Consider the following 20,980-nt stretch of genomic DNA (forward strand, 5'->3'; position numbering starts at 1 on the left):
CCACCACTGCAAATCCAGCATTGCCTCTGGTCATAAATGCTAAATTACAGATATGCTGTATTTGATTCCTGGTTTTGATCATCAATTCCTTAGCCTCTTAACAGCAGATCTCTTTCTCCCAGCACCCAAGCTGACTTGTCAGCTCCTTCTAAAGTTATCTTTCACTCACCCAATTTGACCTGCCTGTCACTTTCTCAGGGCTTCTGCGGATTCATTCGCTGTAGGTTTCATGATTCTGGTTTAGCTGGTGCTGGAATTATCCACTGTTTCCTAAAGAAGCTCAGTTTTGGGTACTGCAACACAGATTTCTATGTATATAATTGCCGTCATTGCATTGTTTTGTATTCTGAGTTCCACGAGTGAACCTCATCACTACAAAATGGCATGTAAACAAATGGCAAAATGCGCCGCTGTTTCTCTTGCTGCACAGAGTTGGAAATTGTTCAAGCTCTCGGAAAAAAATACATGAATCAGGCTCAAATAAGCGAGCAATTTGGTGTTTCCCGTTCTGGTGAGTTGCTTCACCATTCTGTTAAATAATGTGCATGTCTTGTATATTGCTGCTGCATTTTGTAACATGCATAGGGATGCTGTGTTAATTTAGTTTGACAGTTTATTAACGTTAAGTTAATCCTAAGTAACTGCCATTATTTTCGCCTTTGCATTGTGATAGACCGAAACACACCCACCAGCTAATCTCTGTGTCTTTATACTTTAAATATATGTTTTTTATATATATATATATATATATATATATATATATATATATATATATATATATATAAAGCTCATTTTTTTATACTTTAAATATATGGTTATTTCATAATTTAAATGTGTTTTTTATACTTTAAATATATGTGATTTTTATACTCTAAATATGTTTTTTTATAATGAAAAGATACCCTTCATTTGCTGAATGTTTTATACAAATTCTACATATGTTCATATATTATCCATTGTCCAATTAAGAAAAATGTGGAAATTAATATTAGAAAATACACACAATTTATATAACACACGTACTGTATATACTTACACAGTATAACCAGAATATATAACATGCAACACTATAACACTTTCATATAAATAAAATTCCTAGGATTTGTCCTTTACAGCAAAGACAACACAAGATATATAGATAGGAGTTAATAAAGACTAGAGTAAACACTTTGAATATATGTCCCTGTGTATTGTAGTAACTGATAGACAATCTAATATTTACTCAAGGGTTGTTCCTTGGTAAAATGTGTAACTAATCTATCTTCTATCTTATATGACCTGTGTGTTTGATATATGGTTTGCAGGTAAAAAGCAGCTTTAAGCAGAAAGTGATTTTATGCTATTGACAAAAATGTTTATGGTGTATGATAAAAATATAAATTTATCTTTTTTTTTTTTTAATAAAGAAAATAAATCTTGTAATTCTTATTCTCGTTATTTTCATATTTGGAATTAGTGCATTAACTCACATTTTTGTACATAAACGTGTACAATATTTTTGTGAACATTTTTAACGTATTCCTTATTTACTCTAACTGTCTACATGCACACATTCATCTATCTTTTTATAGCATACCAATCAAGTTGCATGGTATCACTAATTTTGATCATGCATGTTCCTGTTTTGCTTATATTTAAAACACATTAAGAACATATGTACATCAATATGGATATGTGATGTATATATGTAACATATAAAACAGTATACATTGCATATATTTATAATATATTGAATATATGTGTTCTTTCCATATGGGAAATTAGTGCAAATGAGGGTTCTGAAATATTGTAACGAGAAGAATTAGTCCCAACAAAAATCTGCAGTAAAATTTCCTAAAAACTGCAAGGAGAAAAGAGTGTGTTCTGCAGAAATAATGCGGCAATGAGTTTTTAATGAAAAACAGTGCTAATGCGTATAAATAAATAAAAAAATAAAAAGTCACAGTTAATTTTTTTTTATTAAATCACGTTACTAAAATCTGAAAAAGAAAAAAAACCAGAACAAACACGTTTGCCATATTGTTTGGAAATCAAAGAAGAAAAAAAGAAAACACATACAATAAAGCGAAGAGAATTCACTTTTTGTTCTGCCATATTTTAAAATATACTCTAACAAGAGCACAATTCACAGTCATTCATTGCCCCTTTACAAATGACCCAGCACACAGAAATTGAAGGAAAAGCCCTTGCGCACACTTATATTTTTACAAAATAAAAATACACAAAACAAACACAACAACTCTTTTTTTGAGCACTAACTAAAACACAAACAGGAACCTAAACTATAAAACAGGACAGCTAAGCTGTTTACCTTTTACACAAAACAAAATAAACATCAGTTTAACACAAACACTACACAAGGTTTTTTTTTTTTTTTTTTTTTTTTTTTTTTTTCTTTACTGTTGAACACACTCCCAACCAGGCTCTTCACTCTTCAGCAGCCTAGAATAGACCGGCACAGTCCTTATAAACCATGCACCTGGCTCTAATTTGCAATCAAAGCCAGGTGCAGGCGATAATTTCCCAATTGGAGACTTGTCAGCCCTGTGGCCTTCTGGGAACTGCAATCCTGTGCTCCACAGGACTACACTTTTTCTGCTCCCTGTTTCACAATACATAAAACATAACAGTTCTTAAAAAAAATAATTAAATAGAGTTATGGCCAAAACATATGACTATATTTAATCACATTAGTAATAATAACATTTGCCTAGCAGAATATGATTGTAGTGGTGCACTGGGATTCAAATTAGTATTGGTACATTTTACAAATGCACTGTTTTACAAATGTGCACTAGGCTTGGAGCATTTTTGTACAAATGTAACAGGGTATTTTTGAAACATTTGTTGTTTACCAAAATGTTGTCACATAGAAATAGTTTGGAAACTGAGACAGGTGACTGATTGGCTGATAAACTAGCATTTTGTTAATTTGACCAAGCCACAATGTAAAAGGGCTACCATTACATACCACAAAACAAATGGGAAAGTAACGATTTAAAAAAAAAAAAAAAGGATTTTCACAAAAATGTTAAGTCATCCCAAGTGATCAGATAATATCTAATATAGTTCGCCGCCCCCTTCCTTCTTGAGTATTCATGTTACACCATGTACAAAAAACATGTATATTTCCATATATAATTAGAATAACATCCTTCAGGACCTGCAACATAGGGAGTACAGGCAAGGTCCTAACTGTTTTTATCTGAACTTTCACAGGAGTAAGATAACTTGCAACTAAACTATGAAATCCTTTTAATAATAATAATAATAATAATAATAATAATAATAATAATAATAATAATAATAATAATAATCTAACCTTATTTCGTTCTTCAGTAGTGTTTGTCTATTCATGGTCATTTTAACAAAAGCTATGATGGTGAGTTATTGGAAATACTAGACTTGCATTTTGTATTTGTGCCCTATCTTTTGCCGTTATATTCGGTGCTAATTTAGATTTGTTTCCAGGGGCCAGAGCGGTCCCTCAGAAGGTGAAGCCGGGAGGGGAGCTCCTGGCCTAGAAGGCGGCAGCAGGAGCTACACTTCTCCCCCTGGTGATGGAGTCAAGACCGCAGGACTGCAAGGGCAAGGCACCCTGCCACAAAACAACATTTTTTTTGTGTGCGTGTGTGTTTTGTTCATTAAAAATCCCAGACATCAGTAAAAAAAATAAAAAATCAATGCATCGTTGGTAGTAACTCTGTTTCTTGAAGTACTGCACAGACTAACAAAGATTTAAAAACTGATTGGTTAATAATTATAAATTGCGTAAGAAATATCAAGCCAGTCACTATAAGGATTTGTCATCCTGTGCATAGACTATAGAAAATTGACAGTTTCTATTTTTGATTTTTTTTTTACAATAAAAATCCTGTCTGTAGTTTTGAAATGTGATTATGAATCCATGCATTCGCCAAAATATAGTTTCATTCTAAAACATCCCAATTTTATTAATATATTCATTCTTTGAACTGTCATCAATTGTGATACATTTTGAGTCTTCTTTCCTGAAAAAAAACATCCATCTCCATTCATTCTTAACACTTCAGTGCATTTTCCCCATTCTGCATATATAGTACCAGCAGTGGCTGTTGATTTTCATTGCACCAAGGATATACAGTGGGATGTAACTGCTGTAAAATGTTTATAGTTTATTCAATCACTCCACAGTTTCATAGAAACATTATGACAAACTATTAAATACAAAATAATAATAATAATAATAATAATAATAATAATAATAATAATAATAATAATAATAATAATAATTGTTTGCAGGAGAAATATAGCAGTTTTTGTAATGTCTACAGCATTTCAAAAAGTTTAACATTTTATATGGTGCCATCATGCCATTAATGGGGTTGTGTTTCTGACAAATATGTCACAGTATGATAAATTAGATATCTTTACAGATGTTGATAATATGATCTTTTTTGCTTACAATACTTTAGCACTGTCATATTAATAACTACCTGATATCTCAAATAAGAAATGTTCCATTGGGAGAAAATTAGATGTCATTTATTGTAAACTTTAGCATTTCAAGATAAATTAAATATATGAATATATTAAACTGTGGTATTGCTTGGAATGTCGAAAAATATGTGAGTCTGATCAGAATTTCTAATCTGTCCAAGCTGGTACTGTTTGTTAGAAACATCGAAATTATAAAAGCTTCTTTGAATTCCTTAGTAAGCTAATGGCACTTCTTTCTAACAAGGATGAGCAATACTTGAAGATAGACAGCTTTTTGGGTCTGTCAGTCCTGGGTTTGTCAATTACAGATGATGTTTCTCTGTACTTGTTAATTATGCTTTGGATACCACACCTTGAAAATCAAGTGATGCAAGCTATTTCTCTCAGTGTTTTTCCTTCTTTATGCAAGTCAATGTTATTATAATAGTAGAAAACACTAGTGGAGGCTTTGAGTAAATTGTTGATGCTCATAATGCATCAGAGTAGAAAAATGCAACATGTCTAAGACTTTTTTTACTGCAGTGTGTGTGTGTGTGTGTGTATATATATATATATATATATATATATATATATATATATATATATATATATATATATTGTTTAAATGGATTAGTTATTTTCAGCCTACTGAAAAATGTCTAAAAGATAGACAGAGCGCCATAATATTTACTGTATATGGCAATCAAAAAGTACATAGATTGGGGAAATAGCTTTATGTCGTGTTTGAAAACCATCAATTTTTATAAATATAAATAACTTTTGGATACATTTCCAAATTGAGAAACCGTATATTAATTACAAAGTATCTCTATAGTGGTTACATGGTTGTTACGATGTCTATTGCAACAAAATTATGATAATTTATATACCGTACTCCTTTGAATTTAAGACACACTTTTTAAACAATTTTTTTCTCCTCAAAAATGGCCTAAAATTCCAGAATAGTGATGCGTATATTAATGAAAATCGCCAACAAAAGACTACCTGAGTACACAAACAGCAACTTTAGTGGCTGCTGAGAGAAAAAACGTCACTACCCCAGTACACAAACAGCAATGTAACTTACTGCGGAAAAAAGATGAACAAAAACGTTTCTGCCCGATCTCGAATCATCCATGACGTACAGGCATCCATTTTCAAAGAACTGTCATTAGCTTCCTGAGGAATTCAAATAAGCTTTGCAATTTCAGCATTTCTAACAAACAGTGCTAGCTTGGACAGGCTGGAAATGCTGATCAGACCCCCATATGTTTCATCATTCCAAGTAATACCACAGTTTCATATATTCATATATTTAATTTATCTTGAAATGCTAGATTTTACAAAAAATGACATCTGTTTTTCTCCCAATGGAACATTTCTTATTTGAGCTATCGGGTAGCTATTAATATGACAGTGCTAAAGTGCTTGACAATCGAGTGATGTGAGTTATTTCACTCAATGTTTCTCCATCTTTATGCAGGTCAAGGTTGTTATAATAGTAGAAAACACTAGTGGAGGCTTTGAGTAAATTATTGATGCTCATAATGCGTCAGAGTAGAAAAATGCAACATGTCTAAGACTTTTTCACAGCAGTGTGTGTGTGTATGTGTGTGTGTACCATCTTCAAAAAGGAGGAAGGACATAAAGGCCAGTCACTTTGAAGTGTGCTATAATGAAGTTTAATTGCAACTTAAATTTGAGTGCATCCACCTGTAGACTGACCCACAAAAGTATTCCCTGAGTAGAAAAGTGCTTCCCAACAGTCCCACAACTCTTTCAAAATATCTGATAGTGTATATTAATGTAAAATACACAGACAAAATCTAAAGCTGGTTACTTTATGTTATAATGTGTTGTTCAAAGTAAAGGGAATTAGCTTCTTAATTTTAAGAATGCATGTTCAACTGCCATTTAAGAGGTGATGGAAACTATGAGGAGTTCAATAACAGATGTACTGAGGCAAGAAGTAGAAACCAGGCACCATCTGGAATGCCTTTGACATGGCCTATACAAACATATCATTCATCTATATAGAATTTGATTTCAAGATGGAGTCCAACTTAATTCTGTTAACTTTTGAACTTAATATTCAACTTGTATTTTTAACATACTGCTGATGGAGTAATGGTGAGTTTGTGTAGCTTACCACACACACACGTCATTGATACTTATAGTGCCCTGGAATGCTCCACATGAAGAGCACTTCCTGTATATAAAATCAAATTGTACTGTATATTTTACTAGCATTATAGTGTAATGATTTATTTAGTGTTTTTTCTGCATGAAATCTGGATGTCATCCTCTATGCATACACAGGCCCAGCCCACTGAAACATACAGCACCTGCTCTATGACACACAATTGGCACCATAACCAACTTAAATTACTATAGCCAAGCATGTAGGACTAGCTACCTGTTACAGGCCTGATATGTGGTGTCATCATTCCATGCATCTACAGTACACAGGTGGTTATAATTCTTCATGTATGAGTGACACAATTACCACACTCACCAGACCTAAGACATAACCAAAGAGGTAGTGTAGTCTGTCAGTGAGCAAACTACAAGTGGTCCAATCCCTAACAGCCATTACTGGTGCAGACCACAGATGTCTATCAGCAGAAACAGTACAAGTTGTATATCCAAGAAGATGAAGATCATATCACAAAGAAACTCCATTTATGATATTAACTGTAATCTACTGAGCTTTTGACTTGCTTTATTCTCAATATCTATATGGTTGACGACACCTTCCTTATAAAAACATACCTGATGAGCCTCTTGGAACTTATATATTAACAGGGCTATGTACAGTATGCATGGACTGCATTGATTTCCATAAACAGACCTGAGCTTTCAGCTTCAACTTGTATTGATATTCCCTCATATAAAGATGTTCACCATCCTATAACCTTACTGTATATATTAATAGATAGTATGTATCGCATGCTATATAACAAGCTTAAATACTATTTTGTTCTAATTAAGACAAATAAGAAATATAAAGATGTATACTTAATTGAATCTTATAATAATTAATTGTAAATTAGATTTAAATTCATATATTCCATACACTACATATTTTCTTTATTCCAGGACCCCAACATACATGAATACATCTTTACAAAAATAACAAAATGAATTGGAATTGTACACATTACAAAATCCATATTCAAAGTAATTTCCTAATTTCTTGTGCCATCCTTTATAGAGTTTACCGTAGTAAAAGCATAGCAAATCATAATCAATCATAGTGAAAGCATGGTAAAGCATAAGAAAGCAATGTAAAGAACAATGAGGTATGGTAAAGCATATTAATAAATATCAGATTAAAGATGAGATGCAATTTTGTTCTTCATTCAGTGTTAAAGCAGAGCAGATGCTTAAGGCTCTTGTATTGATAATTGCTTCAATGGTCTGTTAGACATTTTATTAATTACAGTTCAGTGGCTAATGACCTTTCCTTGAGATCTTGTGTCTCAGTGCTTTTCTCCTGAGACTTCTGTGGCATACCTGTGTGGCAGCACTCAGCCTGTGTCTGTGAATGATAGTAAAGTCATTGGGAGAGAACAGGATGCCATTCATATTTTGTAAAGTTGACAGAAAGATCAATCATTACAGAAGCTGTGCGAGAACTGGATTTGCATGCTGCTGTTGTGTGGCTGTCATTAGTATCATTAGGCTGCAGTTGTCGATATAGAGACGGATTTGTCCCAGGTGTTGGAAGGAAAACACAATTTTTAGTTTACTGGGGAGAAGAAAGACAAAAAAAAGATTTTGTAAAATTTATTAAATTAATAATTTTCTTTTTTCACCATTGGAAATGCATGGTGAAAGTTTTACATCTGTGGCCGGAATTCCGTCAAAATGGCCTCTGGGGGCAGGGGGGTATATTTTTTATATTGGAAAACTGTAAAATGTTTTTGCACGTATTTTTGTGATTGAGACCGTAGGCGTCTAACCCATAGGACACAGGGGAGGCAAACTATATATATTGCTCTACTTTTTTTGTTCGGTGTATACACACTGTTATTCTATGTTTTGTGACGGTATTTTGCTTTTAAATGGTTTAAAATGTAATAAAAACTGAAAGTCATTCAGGACAAGCCAGAAGTCTAACATTGATAAAATTTTAAAAAAAAAACCACACAATAAAATGCATCCTACTTGAACATTGGTTTGACCCATAGTCTGCACTACACTATTTACAACCGGTAACGTTAGCAGCGGTGTGACTCCAATAGAAGATGCTGGGGAGTTTGTGGAGACTACAAAAAAATGATTAATGAAATATATAATTTTGTTTTTTGTTATTATACAGTTAAATAAACTGTTAATGCAAAAGCTTAATTTTTACAGTTAATTATTATCAACATTGAAAATTATGTTCAGAAAAACTGAGATAAGCAGAGATTGTGTATGATTTTTGCACCTGGGGTTTTATATAATGTATATCATGTGAATTGGGCATACACGTGAAAAGTTTGATGAGTAACATTTAAAAAAAAAAGTTAACTAGCCTTGTGTGATTTATCAGGTTGATCCACCTGGTAAAATGACAATTTGGAAGTGAAGTAATTTCTGAATTTCTTTTTCTACAAAGTCAATTTGCTTCTGAAAGTGGTGCAAAACGTCTCAGCATGCATAAGAGCATGTCCAACCCAGAGCTTCAGGGGGCTGCCTAGTTTGCAAAGAAATGACCTATGTAGGTTGTAATGGTTTTTTCTTTCTCATAATTCGTTCTATTCTAGAACAGACTAACTTTATATTGTTATATTGACCAAGGTATGGATTTATAAATGGATTTATGGGCAACAGATAAAGTAAAAAAAATACATACATATATATATATATATACACAAAAAACAATACAAAAAAGCTATGACAATTTTCTTACTGCAATTAAGCAATGGCTAAAGATGAAAATATAGCCTACAGTTAAAACATTTCAATAGTGAAATAAAAAAAATAGGTATCTATAATCACTAACAATTAATATCTTGACTAAATACTATGGGCCTCATGCACTAAACAGCAGTAACCAGTTTACCACGCAGTAAGCTTGTTACTGCGTGCTTTGTACACCTGCTATATTCACTAACCAGTGGCAAATTACTTTGCGTGAAAAAAGATACCGCGTGAGAGTCATTTACATACAATTAATAATGGTAATACATGGAAATGTATTCAAATTATCTCCCCTAATACCGTGAGAGAAGGACTTGATATAAAAAACATATTTACTTAAAGGTGCTAATTTTCCTAAGTGTCTCGGTGCATGTTAAATTTACCGCTTATTGAAACCAGGAGGTGTCTGTATGAATAACAATATAGAGCAGACCACGAATAGTGCTGTGTGGGAAACATGATAAATGTGTATATCTGCCTTCAGGTACTGTATTTATTTTTTTTTTCAGGATAAATGATTGCCTGTGTTCCACAGAACACTACAAATAAAATGTCAAATATAGGCTACATAAGATGTATTTCATTTGTTTTGTAGATTAAGAGGTCAATATTTTAACATACTGTAGCGATCTCAGTTCCTGCAGGCAGGCGCATCACGAGGCAATCCACACACAGGCGAAGGGAGGGCATGAACCCGGGACCTCTCACACTGAAGCATAGCGCCGATACTACTGTACAAAACAGTCGGCTCCTTTACAAGGAGTGTATATTGGGCTTATGTCTTTGTATGTGATTACGTCACCTACCAGCCCTGCTGCTGCCTTCCCCGTGCACGCTACACTCTCCCCTGCCAGCCTCAATTCCGCCGGACTTGCTCACCAGGCTACAGTCCGACGAGTGCGTGCCGGGGTACCTGCGTCCACTTCTGACACCAATGTAGCTATCTCGGTTCCCGCAGGCAGGCAATCCACACACAGGTGGAGGGCGGGTGCGAACCCGGGACCTTTCGGTACCGGAGTGCCTTCAAAATAAACCAGAGGGGGATAAAGGTGAACATACACATATTTGTTTTCAGTTAATTATTTCCTGGTGTTACGCAGAATTCCGTATCCTCGCATGATTCCATGCCTGTGCTGATGCAGTTTTTCAAAGCTGGATTTGGAAGCGTGATATTCCTGTGCCCGAATACCACTGTGTTCTCAAGCACTGCCATTGAGTTCTGCTGCAGTTTGCAACAAATATTGAAAACAACTAATTCTGTAGCAAAATAAAACAGCACATTTAACACCACTGATTTTCTACAGTATGCTCAGCCTCCTGCATTGCTCAATACACGAAACCCTTGATTAAAAGTAACCTTATAAAACTGTATTTTTCTTTTAAAACACATTTTAATTTATTACATGTAAATACTGTTCAGAAACATCAAGCGTTCACGTATAGCGATCTTGATCTACCAGGTGTCAAATCTAAGGGGATACAGAATTCTATGAGGATACAAAAATCTGTGTAACACCGGGCTGCTTCCCCTCATCCTACAGAGACCCACTGAAGATGTAGCTGGTGCTGGCTGCTGCCTCCTTGGTCGCTGTCATTCTGACAAAGTGGTAGCTAGACTACCTGTCCTTTGGAGTGCCCATATACTAAAATAAAGGGTGTGTAACGCATGTAGCATTTCACATGCTATGATGACTGGCAAATTAATCATTTAGCTTGCCTTATTCATGCATATTATTATATTAGTGAATACAGAGGTCACACCTTCCTTTGCATGAGTGGCATGAGTGCTAGCAGTACTAACTTCTTGGTCCATCCCTTGCAGTCTTAATAATTAGCACACCCCAAAAGAATGTTGAAGATGAGTCACATAGCTGTTCATGTGTGGCATTGGATTTTAATGCTGCAGTACAATCACCCATCCAAACCCAAAAGAAAAAAAAAAATCAAGGTTTTAGTTTGGCAATAAAACTTCAATGTTAAGGGTTAATCTTTGGGTTAATTTCAGCTAATTATCTTGATCTTCATGTTCACCTTGACATTATATCATCCACTTATCTTTCTCTAGTTATTATTAGCACCTTAATGCTGAAATAATTCCGAATGAGAGATACCGTAAACACCTTGTTGTATGTTTCAAAGCAGGCATTATAAACATTTTTAATTCTAAATAGAATTGTATTATCATGCTTGTTTTTTTTTTTTTTTATTTATTAAGAAAATCTGCTAACTATTGTCTGTACAAAGCCCTGTAAACAATTGTCAAAACAGTGATATACGTTTGAGTTGGTCTGTTGCCAGTGGACACAGGATGTTACACATAACATCATGTTATACTTCGAGGGTATACTTAATGAATTATATGATTTGTAATTCAGTGTTATGTTGTACATAAACACCAAGTCCAGAACAGGAATAATATAAAATGAACAATACAACAGCAGTACTTTGGGCCACAACAATAGACACTTCTGTTGCAACACATTTCCTTCTTTCTGATTGCGAATTCAATGAGATAGTTGAAATTTGTTCAAACCTATCTTTGCAACTGTCAGAATTAATTCTTCAGGATTACTGAACAGGATCTAATCTGTGCAGACCTCTGTAGAGCAATTTAAAACAAATAATGAATTGACAGCAGTTTCTGAGTTTGTAATTATTAGCTACCTGCACAAAGAAACTTTATTTAGGTCAGAGCCTTCCACTTTATGTGGATCTTCTGGCACTAATTATAGAACAGATTGTGTGGGGATTTCTACAGGATTGCACTATAGCAATACAGACTAGGCAATTAACCTTGATGTCACTGTAATTATTAAGACACTTTGGCAAAATGAATTAATTTCCCAAAAGGATGTTTTAACAAAATCAACTTCTATTGGCTTTAATGGCGCCAAAAGAGTTATTGTTAATTGGATATACGGTTTTGCTGTTTCTTGAGGAGGATATCGGGTTTCAAAATAATGTGTTTTATCTCTACAAATGGAACTGATATATTAGTTAAAATTGATTAAGTCATCCTGTATTATACTAAGTAATTATTGAGCCAATTCAGTAGATTGTCACTACATTACACTTTGGGGAAAAAAGCCAGTCTTTCAGACATGCTATATATATATATAGATATATATATATACTCTGAATATATATTATATATATATTATATATACATATAGATATATATATCTATATATATTATGTACATCATGTAAATATTCAAAAATGAGAATACTTGTTTTATTCTCTTTTTGAAATAATATCCAGGAAAATTTATCAGGGTCTAAAATTTTTATTTTAATTTCAAAGACAAAGTGTTTAATATAGTCTCAAGATATCCCTGATAGATTCTATATATATTTTTTTTTTTTTTTTTTTAAATATGTATTATTTATTTATTTATTCAGCAATTTCTAATACATTAATATATTCTGCTTAATATTTCTGAAAGCTCTTTAGTTTGTTTGAGTTTATTTTAGTTTATTTGATTTTTTTTTCAAAATCCGAAATAGAATTGATCTTCTGCCTTTTATACCCCAGAAAAAACCATTTAACCAGTACTTACCAAGTAAAATACAATTTAATTAAATTAGGACACCTCTAGTATTTTCATCAATGTCAACTTACACCTCACCTGCTTTCGGTTTCCTCTACTTTATGCTACCTGTGTCATTTTTCTGAAGGAAGGGTACCACTTATAAACAATGCTTGATAGAAACAAACATAATACCACATGGTGAAATTAAAAAGCCGAGCGTGGGGGGGGGGGGGGATATAATACTTTTTAAAAAGTATTATATTCAGATGTAGGTAGTTTTTGTGGTATTCGTTATTTCAATTCCAACACAATTGTACAAACACAACAGTTGACGTTAACACACCTTAAAACCTCTCTTCTAAACAATTTGGTTTATATAATGTATGCTTAATTCTGGTTAGATCATGTTTCTTTTTCTATTAACTGAATCCTACCAATAAAAAACACTTTATTTCAGAAAGATTAAAATGTCTTTACTCTTTTGCCAACATAAAGCAATGCAGGATGCTACAGAATCATATTACGTTGACTTGGATTGTGCCCCATTAGTATGTATGTCACAAAGCTGTGATAAATTGCACATAACCAATTAAATATAACTTTATTTAAGACATTAGAGCACAATAATGGATATGAAGAAAAATGTAAGCTACTTTGTTTTCTAGTGAGGCCGTTTACAACCTTTTCAACCTTACAATGGAGATCATTAAAGCAATAGTCCTAGTTCAATAATTACATTTGAATGAACCATGAACAATTTAAATAAAGAAATTAATCTGTCACCATTACCACTCAAAGGTTTCAGGTCATGGTATTATTTCTGGAAGCTTTCTCTTGAGGTCTGTTGACAAATTGGGATGTGGCTGGTTGTCTAGTCATTTATTGCTTCTGAGTACCCTATTGAAGAGGTGAATGTGCATTTCATAATTGCATGCTGTTTCAATTAGTATGTAAATTTGAAATAACGATTGTCTTTACACCCAATTCCTCGGTGTCTCACAGTTTAGTATTATTATGATATATTAGAGTAAGAAGTAAAATCACCCCACTGAGGTCTATTTACATTTGGCTTAATTTTCAACATGTAGTTTTAAAATAAGAACAATGTATTCATACACGCTGTCCTTGCTTTAAATAGCAATATGTGTGAATAACTCTGACTTCTGGATTCCCATTGTCATTAGCACACCTTATTAAGTCACAGAGAAAGTTATAAAAAAAAATGGTTGGTTATGCAAGTTTAACTCTCCCTGATGAACTCATGTGAGGGATTGTGGTAGTCTTAGTTCTAGATCCTTTTTTTATATTGGGACCTTTTGAAATGTTCTAAACAGCGGTGGATCTTAATATTACCAACTTCAAATTTATTTATGAAAATAATAATCTGAAAATCGTGTTGCACTGCATTTTTATTCTACTTAGTGATGTTAATAAGTGGGTCTATAATTCTAATGCCATGATCTTTGAATGGTCTGGCAGGCAGGAGATGTTTCTTTCTTATAAAAGGTGATGACATTTGTGGAATGATGCAGATGGAGATCTGTATATACTGCAGGCCAAATTATGTGATGGAGACAAAGGAAACAGATGACAAAACAAGAGGTAACTAGTTGGTCTTTGTATACAAAGCATGTTTATGTTACCTTTGTTTTATATTTGAAATAATTCTCCAAAGAGAAAGATGTATTTAAGAACATTTATAGAACAAGAGAATCCCCCTGGATTGCATCAATTTTAGGGGTAATCCTGGGATACCCACAAATAGGTGGTTGATGCAAGCCAGGGCAATTCCCCAGTGCTGTAAAATGATTTAAAAAAACCCAGCTGTGACTTTTCCCAGTGGTATAGGTTCATCAAACCTCCCTAGGTTTTAAGATCATTAGATTTAGTACTATCACCACATACTTTTTTATAATTATTTTGTCTGATTTGGGTCACACAAACTACATCAGCTGGAACAATAAGCCAGCAGCACTTGGAACATCTTGGATCTTTATATTCCACAGGTCCCCTGATGCACTGTGCTGGAGGGAGTGAAAAGTGAAACAGCACAAGGATAAGGGGAGCAGGAATTATAGTGCAAAAGCTAATGAGGTACAAAAAAATATTTATCCACAAAAGCACACTCGTTAAATACAGAGGGAAAGCAAAGAGCCTTTGTAATAAATGACCTACTTTTCATTGAAACCAGGAAAGTCATACAGTGTGTTGAGTCATATATTTACTCTCCATATGATCACATCTTTTAATTTTGTAATTTTTTTTTTTTTTTTTTTTTTTTAGATTATTACAGAGCAACTTGGTACGGGTATAAAATCTTATAGTTATCTGAATTAATGTGTTCTTGTATATTATTTATGTTTCAATATTGTTTCTGTTTCACATCCTGATGACTTTTCAAAACTCAAAAGTTTAAAGCACCCCTTTTGTGGTTTAATACAGTTCTCAAACATGTAATAAAGAAAGTGAATCTGAATAAGATGTATATATTAATTAAGACTATGATATGTCATTCCCACGCCAAGTTTCCCTTTAAAGGGCCAAATATGTATATTTAGAATAATATAGTTATTGAAAACTGAATTTTCATCTGGTTGGTATCTAATTAGCATCTCTTTGTTTATCTATATAGAGCTACGAACAATTATCTTGTCTGAGCCCTTATTAATAGCATGACTTCCATTACATGAGAGTAGATGTTGAACTTCATGCTGATTTGAACTCAGCTTTCACCAAGCACCAACTAAGACGTAGTTTTGCAGTAAACTAATGTGATCCATCTGCATCTCCATCCATTTGCGTTGTTTTCCATTTGATGATGTAGATATCCTTCTGTCTGGTGTTGATTGCTGAAGTGTAATGCTGGCTCCAGAGATCAGCTCATTTTGTCTCCCCAGCGGATCAGCACACACAACAGCTGCAATGCTGACTCTGGGGATCAACCCAGTGTGGTCTCCCCAGCGCATCAGCATGACAACAGTCTGGGTTGAGCTAAGTAGAGTACATCTCTGGGGTCTTCAAGTGGGCACCTTCCATCCTCGGTGTTTCGTTGACTAGCCCACTACACCTCAAGAAGGCTCAACAGTGATTCTGGCATCCCAGCATCACCCCCCTCCACCCCCCACTCAGCTCAGCCCAGCTTACTTACCTGTACATCAGCTTTGCTTTCTTTTTATTGTGCTTGAGATCCCCATCCAGAATCTTTCCGTCTCAACCACAGCCAGTTGCTGCTCCTTTCTGCTGCTTCAGATAAGTTCTTCACTGTGCGACGCAACTCTTGGGCACTGAACCCGACGTCTCTGAGAAACTGGGTTGTAGAGTGTGCCACAAATCCTCGACAACCCACCTCCACTGGGTAAACTCAGACTCTCCATCCTCGATCTTCCATTTCAGCAGCTAGTTGAGCATACCGAAGTTTCTTACTCTCATACGCCTCATCCACAGCATCTTCCCATGGCACTGTTAACTCTGCCAGATGAACAAGGTGTGCTGATCCAGACCACAAGACAATGTCTGGTCGAAGGTTAGTGGTGGCAATCTCAGTTGGAAAAATAAGCTGATGACCAACATCTGCCAGCATCTTCCAGTCTCTAGCAGCTTCCAGTTGTCCTGGGCGAGGCTTGGTTTTAACATCTTTTCTTGGTGGTTGCTCTCCTGGACGGAGAAATATTGTCTTTTGTGTGTAATGCTTTGATGGAACTGGTGGCAACTTATTGGTCAGGTTACGCTTCTCTTCCAATGCTAAGACCAAACATCGAGTACCTTGTCATAGCACCAAGTAAACCATCCTTGGCTAAGACCCAGCTTACATCCTGTCAATATGAGTCTTAATGTTGCAGGTGATGAACACAAAGGACATGAGGGATCCTCACCCACCCAGAGGTTTAGGTTCTGTGGTGATGGGAGAACATCATATGCTGATCTGATGAGGAAACTGATCCTGCTCTGTTCCATTGTCCATAGGTCTTGCCAGCTGATCTTGCATTGTTCCACACTCTCCCATCTCATCCATACTCCCTGCTTGGCCTGGGAAATGGCCTTTACACACCTGATACTCTCCTCCTGCTTTTGCACCTCATTGACTACCAGCTTCCTCCGTTGAGCTGGGGTTGCTTTATGCAATGTAGGAGGAGCTGAACTGAGACCAAAACCTCCTTTAATATGATATTATGAAGCAAACTTAGTGTGAATATCAATTTCAGCTGACACATTTAAGCTGACACACAGCAAATGAAATTACCAAAACAAAAACAGCATTATATTGACTTTATTACAATATATTAGAATGTGTCATACAGAGTGCCATAAATTAAATTTTTCTGCATGGTGCTGACAATGATTAAGAAGAATGTCTTTGAGTTCCATTAGGTTTATGGTGCTTCTTGGCCTGGTGTTCCCAAAAAAAACATTGAAATGTGAATTGAGGGTGACAGATGGGAGGGAGAGGACACTAAAATGTTGTCAAAGGGTGTCTGCAACAATCGGTATGTGTTTCCATTAAAGTTCCTTTCCTGGAAGGTGGCCATCTGTTTGTCTTTTCATCTTTATGGCCATCCCCAGACTCTCTTTAGGTTTTAAGTCTCATTTTATTATCTCCAATGCAGTTTCATGGTATGTTTTATTCTATGCTGTTCTGAGGTTAAACGTAAGACCTTGTGCTTTGGAATTTGAGGGACCCATTCAGCACTATCACTGAGTAGCACCTAGTCACAATCCAAGGGGGTGTCATTATGGCAAGGCTCACACCAGCCTACTGGAAGAGGGTCATTTGCAAGGTTTTTTCTAATATGATAGACATAGCATTGCTAATGACTCAACACACAAGACTGTATGTCAGTAGTCTTCACTCAGCTAATGTACTAGGTATGTTTAGTTTTTCACCTAAATTGTACCAAATATACAGAGTGATTCCAAATTTACAAATAACAGAAAATGACTACCCACATATATTTGGGAATAAGAAAATCTTCCTAACAACATAGCATTTTATTAAATGTTGAAACTGATTGCCCTCGACTTTAACAACTGTCACATTACATCCCTGCTTGGAACTATGATTTACACAGGACTAAAAAGCAGGTGTCCTCAGAGTTGGTCAAAAGCAGAGGATGTCTAGTAAACTCCCAGATGTGGATTAGTTTTCATTAACGAAAGTCGGTAAATTCAAAATTAAATTCGATGTGGTGGCCAGAGAAGGCACTTTTGTGCATAATTGAACCAGGTATAAATAAGGCTAGAATAACCATTTTGTCCCTTGAGAGACTCTTAGGGCAGATTGTACCCGTTTTAATATAACGTTAATATGGTTTATTGTGAAGGCTGGTATTGGTTTGAGGAGAATACCCCAGAAGTGCTGTATCAATTCTAACATAATACTGACATGTTTGATTCACACAGGAGTAAAAAAGACACAGGACACATTAGTTTGAAGTTTTACAAAAGGTCCCAATGTCCTGTGGTTCTTTACAGGGCCCAGTGTATTTATTTTGTTTATAATTTCTTTCATTGTTTCATTTATTACTGTTATATGGCCCTGCAAATTGTTAAGTAATATTTCCTATTTTTTTTTTTTTTATTCACTAACAGGTTAAATTGGTCTTTGTAGCAAAGTGTCTAGTGAAGAGGAACAGGTGCAGCGGTGATGCGATGCAGAAGTGACAGGCAGACAACAGTTTCCAGTGGAAAAGGTGCTTTTATTTATAATCCAGGTCTGGTGACCGTTAAATAATAAATCCCTGGCTATACACAACAATGTGTAAAGCGCGGGGATAGCAATAATAGGGCACAGTCCCGAACAAAAACAAACACACGGTCACCAGTCCTGGGTGAGTGCAATCGTGCTGGTGGTCAGTGCAAACACAGGTATTTCGTGACGGTTGTGCAGTAGTGACCCGCATCGTGCTGACCCTCGGCGACAGCTCCGGATTTGTGCTTCAACTGTCTGGTGGTGCAAAACACGGACAATTATTACACAGACAAAACACAAAACACGTAACACATCTTTTCTTTTAATAATGAGAGCTCCTCTCTCTGTCCTTCTCTCTCCACGCGTTTACCCAAACGAAGGAAAAGATCAGCGTTACCCTGGCCCCTATATGTAATCCCACATGATATCTAGGTAAACGGTTGCAGCTGCCTTACTACTTGCAGCTGCCTCTCATTTACCTTTCAAATCAATACGGTCTTACAACAGAGTCTCACTTCTTTCCAGGCTGATCCACTTCCCTGACCCGGAAACAAACTGTCAGGCCAGCCCTTCCAGATACTTCTCCTCTCGTTCTTTAGCGCCCTCACAGGTCGGAAGGAAGATTCATCACCGAACTCATATTTCTGTCACAGTCTTGTATAGAAATTAGTTTACCTTTTCTTTTTGGCCAGTGCCATAGTTGTATGAAGATCAGAGTCTGCAGAAGCCATAGCTCAATCCTATTATATTTTCCTACTACTTCTTTCTGTTCACTATACCACTCATTTATCTTTGCCAAAAGTAATTTCTAAATCTTGACTTTCTGTGTTGCGAATCTATTTATAATAAGAAGCAAATTATGATCTGTCCTGTACAATTAGCATTAATTTATGCCGTTTGTAAACTTTCGGTGATATTATGGTAATTATTCATGATAAAGAGCTGTTTAGTACATCACACACAAAAATTCTAAGAGGGACAGAGGCTACAAATTCATGGTATTTACAAACCTGTAAGTAATATCAGTACATAGAGCCTGTGATGTTTATATATTCCAACCTTATGAGTTATTCAGTGCAATTACAGTGTGGATATATATATATATATATATATATATATATATATATATATATATATATATATATATATATATATATATATATAGTGATGGAGTGTACATTCCAGAGCAATATTGGTCAGCTGTGAGGCCGTGGCTGTAAGGAATGCACACTCCATCGGGGTAAAGGTTGTGCTGAAGGTTTCAAAGGAAACTAAAGTAATAAAATGTGAAGACAACATAAACCAACTGGCCAGTAAACAAAATGGGAAATAAAGTAATGGGTTTTAAGACCATGGGGAACAGACTGTTGTCAAGAGTAATTATCAATTGATTTTAATTGTATAATTACCTGATTGCCTACGAGATAAAGCTGGTAAAGCTGAGATGGTCCAAGCGAGAGAGGGGAGAGCAAGAGAAGAGACGAAACGGTAAGCGAATGAAGAACTTTAAAATTGAAAGGAGACTTTGTTGTAAGCAGAATTAGCCTGGCCCTGTTTAGTTTAAAGAGAAAATAAAATATAAGTGTGTAGTTTAGGACCCGAGAACGGGATAGGTTTTGTTTGTGTTCTGTTTGTTTTGTTTTCAAATAAAACCTAGCTCCGGCGTGTTTCATTGCAAGAACGGCTTTTGTTTGGATTTGTTAAATTATTCTACATAACACAACGTCTTTAACCTGGTAGACGACAGCGAATTCTTCACAATATATATACAGTGCCTGTAGAAAGTCTACACCCCCTTGAACTTTTTTCACATTTTGTTGTGTCAGTGCCTCAGAGTTTCCTGCATTTAAATGAGGGTTTTTTCCACTTATCTACACACCATACTCCACACTGTAGAGGGGAAAAAAGTTTTTATTGAGAAAAAATTATATATTAAAAATACAAAACTGAAAGATCAGAACTGGATAAGTCTCCACCCCCTTGAGTGAATACTTGGTGGAAGCACATTTGGCAGCAATTACAGCTGTAACACTGTGGGGACAGGGCTCTACCACCTTTGCACACCTAGATTTGGCCATTCTTTACAAAACTGTTCAAGCTCTGTCAAGTTCTTTGGGGAGCGTTGATGGACAGCAATCTTCAAGTCATGCCACAAATTTTCAATTGGATTTAGGTCAGGGCTCTGACTGGGCCACTCAAGGAATTTACCTTGCCATTGGCCTCTTGGAATCCTGATCAGTCTACTTCTTGCTCGGCCATCCAGTTTGGAGGGACAGCCTGATCTAGGCAGTGTCTTAGTGGTGCCACACACCTTCCACTTCTTAATAATCGTCTTGACCGTGCTCCAAGGGATATTATAGGGATATAAAGGCCTTTGATATTTTTTATACCCA

This window comes from Polyodon spathula, chromosome 8 (genome assembly GCF_017654505.1).
Source record: "Polyodon spathula isolate WHYD16114869_AA chromosome 8, ASM1765450v1, whole genome shotgun sequence".
Classification (NCBI taxonomy): domain Eukaryota; kingdom Metazoa; phylum Chordata; class Actinopteri; order Acipenseriformes; family Polyodontidae; genus Polyodon; species Polyodon spathula.